Here is a 7,095-nt window from a genome sequence, read left to right as displayed (position 1 = left end):
GATGTTTCTCTCTTTCTCTAATTGCGAGCGCGAAAGTAAATAACTCTCGTCATTTTGGACGTTCAGTTCCCAACGAAATCATGACCCGAGGCTTTTGCAGCGTCGGAGATTCTGCACGTATCGAACAGGGAAAATGGAGAGGGCGAGCCGACAAAAAAGGCTGAAGAAATTTTGCCGAGTTTTTGTCCACACTTTTGTGCCCCCTGGCGAAAATCGCAGGCGAAATTTTATAATCTCACGATACGAGATTACTTTTCGTTGCGTCTCTGCTTCGGGCTACGAAGTATTTAGTAAAAAAAATGGTTATTTGATGGCCGGTAACTTCACTCGGTGGCTCATTCACTCAAAGTGTGTGAAAGTGGTCGAAACTTTAATCGGAAATGAGACTGGATAAACGTGAGGAATGAAGAAAGCATGAGTGCTTATCGACGTGGGTAAAAAGTCGATATAGAAACGGTAAAATTCGTGTTGAAAATTTGGAATCGAAGGTCGTTGGAAGGCTTTGGATTTGTTTTTAAAATTTTAACGATCACCGAATCTCGGGATCGCGAGTATGACGAGCGCGAAGAGGGAAAGTCCGAAGAAAGATTGAGAGAAGACGAAAGAGGTTTTCCCGCTTCCTCGTTCGAGGGATGAACGTACGCGCGTTTGAGCGTTGAGAAGGGCCGAGGGGGAATTCCCCGCTCGGAGCAACGAGACGGGACCGTTGCGGCAGCTAGTTGAGAAATTCCGAGTCGAGGGACCGTTTTAATGAGTAATTTCGGTGTCGCACGCGAAAGCGGAAATGATTCGGATTTTGAAAAAACACGAAAAAAAGCCGAATTTCGAGGCTTCTGGAGCGTCCCGAGCTGCCAGACTTCACCGTCGATTTCGCGACTGAACTAAAATCGAAACCTGCAGAAAGAAAACTTCGTGTGTCTTCGAAACTGAACGGAAGTTCCAAAAAACTTCATTAGCATTCGCGTTTTCACGAGTGAGTGATCGTCCTTGTTTCTCGCATTTCGCGAAAATTTCGCTCTGCGAGTAGATCGCAGCAATTATTTATTCCTAGTGCCTTCAAAGATTCGTCGGGGTTATAAGAATGGCCCATAAATTTCTAAATTCACGAACCAGCTTAGAAGCGATGAGAAAAAGCACCGGAGCCGCATTGTTTTTTCACGCCTTTACAGCAGCAATCCTCCGCACCGGATGACATTAAACGACCGAACAAACGCCACGGAAACAGCAAAGCCATCGTCACTCACTGAAACTTCCACCAAGAAAAGAAACCTTCAGACTCGCTCAAATTTTCGTGCAGTCAAAAAATGGCATTCGTCGATGCAACAAAAAATTCTCAGTTTCCTCCACGACGTGGAAAGATCGTCGAATCGACCGACGAAGCTCACTTTTGTTCGCCATGATTCACCGAACCAACAAAAAATTCGATCGAATCAGCAAACTTCACCGAAATTCAAACTTATTTAGTATTGGAATCCGTTTTTTAAGGCGGTTCGATCACGAAATCAAAACAATCAGAATGCGATGAAATTTGGTGATAACATTCTTTGGCATCAAGTACACAAATACAATTTTTTTCCAAATTTTTTACCACATGGCTATCGAATCGAGCGTTAAATCAAAGTTCTTATGGACGCGGATGCATATAACTGTAAACATGTAAATTCTATGTAGAAAAATCTAAAAAAATCTACATTTTTAAAGACTATATTTACCAAATGTTATTAAATTTTTATAATTTTTATTTTCCATGTTTTTGCCATACTTTAGCATGGCAACATTGTATCGTCGCGACCGAACCTCCTTAATTATAATCTTAGGCAAGATGTCACAGTAGCCTATATAAGTGGCCTGAAAAAGGAAGAAACAAGCATCGGCACGAGGGACATGATACACGCTCCTTAACCCAGTTGAGCAGGTGGTACTCTCAAGGAAAAAAAGATCGAAAAAGGAATGGAAATCGGTGCGACGAGTTTCCAAGACGTTGGTATATAAATACGTGAAACGTATGAGCATAGAAATATGTAAATATACGAAGAGAAGAGCAAATGGCGTGGATCGCGTGCCGCAAATGGGCGATCGAGCGTATTTTCCAGGGTGTGGGAAATCGCTTGAAACGTTACAAAACACCTTGAGTCGATTACGCGGAAGTACAGAAGGGCGTGAGTCGCTGGGCGCCGTGTACGAGTCCGCGTCGATCAGGCGTCCTTACGATTTTTCCAGTTTCATTATCTCACACTTACATGAACATTCTCCGATGCTTGTGTTCTTACAAATGGGAGGGGAAGGAAGGTGCGAGAAAACCGAGTGCGAAGTGGGACACGAGGAAAGATGAAAAAGTGGGATCCTTGAGTGTTTTTCGCAGCGAGGATTTTGTAGCTGCCACCGTTTCTTCGCGCTCGGTTTCCTCTCCCGACGTCCCATTTTGCCCCGCAGTGTCCCGTTTCGGGAGAACGAAAAAGGAGCAGGAGAACCGACGTCGCATCGGCTTGCGGAATACGCGCTGCAACGATTCCTGTGCGATTCATGCAACTTTTCGGATCTCCTATGCAACGCGAACGGGGCGCATGAAATTTCGCGAAAAAGCTGAGTAGTCCTCGTGCCCGCGGTGCACGTCTGGATACGTCATGTATTTAGCATTCGTGCAAGCTAGCTTCCTTTTGTTTTTCCGATCCCTCATCGCGCGCGTCGTGCGGACGACTCCGGCATCGGAACTACTTCATGCATTCCTTACGGTGCTTTCATCTTAGCGGGAAGTGCGCGCTGGCACAAATGCGTTCAACGCACACGATTAAATAATATAAAAGAAGTGGCGCCGACGAGAGAGATCGAGAGGGGGGTCGTTACAGGAGTTTAAACTAAATTCACTTTCGCTTGTTTCTTCGAGAGTCATTAACGAGTGAAATCGAATTGATCGATGAACGCGCGCGCGCGGCTCTAAATTTAGTTGGTCGTACACGGAGCTCGAACAAATCGCTCGAGTATTGCGTCACGGTTCGTTATTCTCTTGGGAAAAATGACGAATATTTTTGGAGCGATTCGTATCGCGAGTTTTTACGGAAACTCGATCGCCGGAATGGAATATATTTTATTGGATGCTTTTTGTCGAGGGACGCGGAGAATGATACGCGGACTAATTAAGGCGCTTTGAGGAATTCCGGTGGAGCGCGTGATCGCGCGGGCCGATTACGGAAGTGGGTCACAAATGTACCAATTCATGCCCCAATTCATTTGAAATTCATTTTTGTCATGAATAATCGCAAAATTTGAGATTAAGTGAAGGAGCTACGCGCGGCGCGGGCGGGGCGTAAGAGCGCCGTGGGAATCGTCGCTCACTCGCAGACTTTCGTGTACTCGTTTATTCGTTTTGTAAAACAAGAATAATAACCGCCCAATTAGACTGATTAATGAATGAAAGAAAAACCGCTCTCGTCGAGCGAGTCCCCTGCGAGAATTGTGCTCCGCGAGAGCGGGCGTACAACCTTCGCGAACTACGCGAACAACAATTAAAGAAATGCTGGCGCTCACTACGTGTGGGAGATTAACGGACCCAAAAACTTAACGCGAAAATCTTTACTGGCGGATTATACGCGATCAGTACTTTTGGAAACGGTACTTTGGATTTTCGCGATTCGACTCTGCACCCGGAAGAGAAACTGTTTGAGAGTTAATGCAGAAATAAGAACGCGTGCTTATGAATTATTGAGGTGGAAACGAACCGAGTGTTTTTGTAAGTAAAGTCGACGCAATTACACTCATTTCAAATGGTGGCGAATCGTTATAGTTGTATAAACGCATTTTACAAATATCGTGGGAGAAAGCACGATCTAATTTCTTCTTTTCATTCGGAATTCACTCACTCGTTCATCTCCAGGCTAACACTAGAGAAAATATCGTTTATTTCATTCTCGAAACGGACTTTCGTCGGGTTGCGCGGCGAGTTTCAATACGGGAAGAAAAAACACGGTAGACGACTTTAATCTCAATGTTTTTGTTCCACATTTCGTGGACGATCGTCCCCGTGGAAAAAAATGGCGATATCGTTGCAAATACTCGTTTTTTTCTCGATCGATGAACGATCTATGAAATTCACGGACGCGCGATCTTCGATTAAAATCAAGCTCCAGAATCGTACTTCGATGATCCCAGCAACGCCTAAACGCAGCATCTTCCTCGAAGATTATTGACGCTCTCGGTACAGAGAAAATCATTGGCGTTCAAATGTACGAGACTTTCTTCAATTTTCCCACGATAAATGTCAACCGTCTCACGGTATCGTGATTCTCAGACGGAAGCCCCGTGCAAAATTCCTCCGGAATAAACGTCTTTGGAGAAAAAACCTTTGGACTCAGCGACTCGATATGCTCGCATGAAAAAAACGGTACAACTTCATTTACATTGGAGCAGTAGCAGAATGATGGGGAGGGGAAACGTAACTGCTGTTCCGAAACGCTTTAGCAACTGTTCCAGCCTGATGGCAATCGGAAATCATGGCATGTCGGTCTGTTTTGCCGAAAACTGTCAACTTGTCAATTCACAGACGAGCGGTTCCTGCGCGGCAATAGGGGGAAGCGATAAAGCGTCGCTCGGTGGAACTATATTTTTCTTCGATTCCCAGCAGTTTAAATGGAAGCGTGCGATAATCGGAGTTTGAGGGAATGAAGTGCCCCTGAAAACGGACGAGGAGAAGGAAAATTTATGGAAATGGATCATCGCGGGGAGTTTGAAAACTGCGAATTTCGCTCGCGATCGAACTCCGAATCGCGATCACTGAAAAATTCGTCTCACTTTTTCCCCAGATCGCTTCAAAGTCATAAAAGAGTGAAATAGAGGATTTAAAAAACTCGTTTTGTGAATGCACGAACACCTGCTCGGGAATGAACGCGCGACGGCGGCGTCTCAGCGAGCGTGACCGATCGGCGAAGGACGCTTTTAGAACGTGCCCGCCGCGAGAAGTCTCGCCGTCCGGAGACGATTTTTGCCAAGAGAGAATCCCGTCAGCGGGGAAAGTATTTTCACTTGGTGCGCGAGCGCGCGCGTGGCTATTACACTTTGGCCGGACGTTGGTGCGCGGAGAGTTTAACGACAACTTTGACGCTTTAGCTGGGGGCGTTGGAGCGCGCCGATTTCTTCTTGCCTTCGCGGCCTGAATTTTCCAGCGTCACGTATTTACTGAGGGCGAAAAAGTCAGCGAAACGCGATGGAAAGCTTCGAGGCTCGTTTCCAGAGGAATCGAGAATTTTCGTGTTCTCGAGTTCGCACGATCGCGGCGCACTCGATTTCTGAAAGGCTCTGTACCTCGAAGAGATCGAATGCTCTCGCGGAGCGGCGGAAAAAAGTGGCAGGAGTTCTCGCTTTCCACCCGATGGACCGCCCCCGAGAGACTCTCTAACGAGGACCGAAATGATGAAAAAACGTGTCAGCACAGTCGTCGATCAGTTCGGAGCGTTTGATCTCGGAGAAAAAAACGCGAGAGGCGCGAGCCGGGCATTTTATCACCTACTTTCGCACTCGCCTTGTGTCGATCGAATATCACGCGTTACACATTTAACGAGAAGAAGCGATTCGCAGCCTGGACGCTGCTGAATGGAACTCGTTCGGTGAACGATCCCCCGAGAAGAAAAAGTTCGCTCGCTTCATTCTTCCTCGCAGGCTTTAACCGAGAACAGATTTTCTAAACGATTAACCAAGCAAATGTTTATGAGCAACAATGTGATCGAAAGATCGTGAAAGATATTGAGCTCGAAATTCCAGACCTAAAGAAGCGCAACCGGTCAACTAGAGTTTCTCTCAGTATATACGCAGGCTACTTTCGTCTCGCTCAACCGATCGGTATAATGATCACTCGCCTGATCGATCCATCGCCGCCGCGTGCAGCCCAGCAGCAGCCGTTCGCGATATCGGAGAGGAAATCTTTCGAGACGACACAAAATGCGTTCGATCCGTGATGAAATCGGGCGAATTTTCGACGCACTTACAGAGCGTGGAAGATCAAACTTTTTTCCTCGTCAATATATGGAGCTAATTATTTGAGGTAATGACCCTTTCCGCATTGGGATTCTTCGAATAGTCACGAACGCTGATTTCCTGTGTCGAGAGAGCGTAAAAGCCTGGAAAGACGATCGCGTCTCGAGTTTTAATCGGGGAGCGTCGCAAATTTGGCTAATCCGCGCTAATTAGCGATGACGCAGGGGCCCGTTACGCTCGTCTGGCCAAATTCGCAGCTCCGGAAAGCCCCCCGAGCATCCCAGTTTCTTTGATTCTTTACTTTCGTCCGTTAAAGCGTTCTCGTTAACCCGATTTTTCGTTGCACCGGAAGGGAGCGAGTCCGCATGCGGAAAGGAATGAAGACGGGAGACTCGAACAATATGCAAAGCCTGAGAAGATCTCTCGGCCTCGTGTTCGTGGGTGCGAACGCATGCAGGATCGATCGCGTAAAAATCGAACGACGGCAGGAGGGAAACGTCGTCCAAAGACGATTCAATCGTCCATCCAATGAAGGGGATCGATCTGACAGAATTTAATGATTTTTTCTCGAGTCTCGGCGTACAGTTCACGCTCCGAGAAGTAGCGATTTACATTTAGTTATTTAGAATACGGTGTTATTCACGGAATTACGGTAATTCGTGATTTAACGTGGTCAAATAGCGAGACGCGCGCGCGAGTTCCCCGAGAGAAAAAGAACGACGCTCGCGCTCGAGTACGCAAGTGCATCTTCGCAACTATGCGCAAAATAGTTATCTATTTATATTGTCTGCGGTGTATAACGTGGAAGTGTGTAGTCGATCGTGCGAAGCCTGATAGATCCCCCCGCCTTTTCACCAGCGGTACTCGCATTGTTTCACGTTTTAAGGTTAGTGATAGCCTCGAGAGAGCAAAAGAGAAGGATCTCAAGAGAGAAAGGAAATAAAAAGAATGAAGAAAAGAGAAAAAAGCAGGGAGCGATAAAGAGGGGGAGAGAGAGAGAGGCCAATAATTGTATCGTTGGAAACAAATGATGGTACGAAGCATCTAATTTCTGGTAGTGGAAACGCATGGATCGCAAGATCGTTTTCGATCGGCGTTACAGCGGAGGGCGATTCTCTCAAGATAAGTTAA

The 7,095-nt window shown here is 46.5% G+C and overlaps 1 protein-coding gene across 1 annotated transcript in view; it reads right to left on the bottom strand.

The window, feature by feature from the left end:
• mwh (multiple wing hairs) overlaps window positions 1-7,095 on the bottom strand; it is a 105,936-nt gene that overhangs the window by 93,192 nt on the left and 5,649 nt on the right. The gene's annotated exons all lie outside the window — the stretch shown is intronic.

Source organism: Venturia canescens, chromosome 7, assembly GCF_019457755.1.
Source record: "Venturia canescens isolate UGA chromosome 7, ASM1945775v1, whole genome shotgun sequence".
Taxonomy (NCBI): domain Eukaryota; kingdom Metazoa; phylum Arthropoda; class Insecta; order Hymenoptera; family Ichneumonidae; genus Venturia; species Venturia canescens.
Note: the sequence above shows the minus strand (reverse complement) of the source record. Positions and strands in the feature narration are given on the sequence as shown.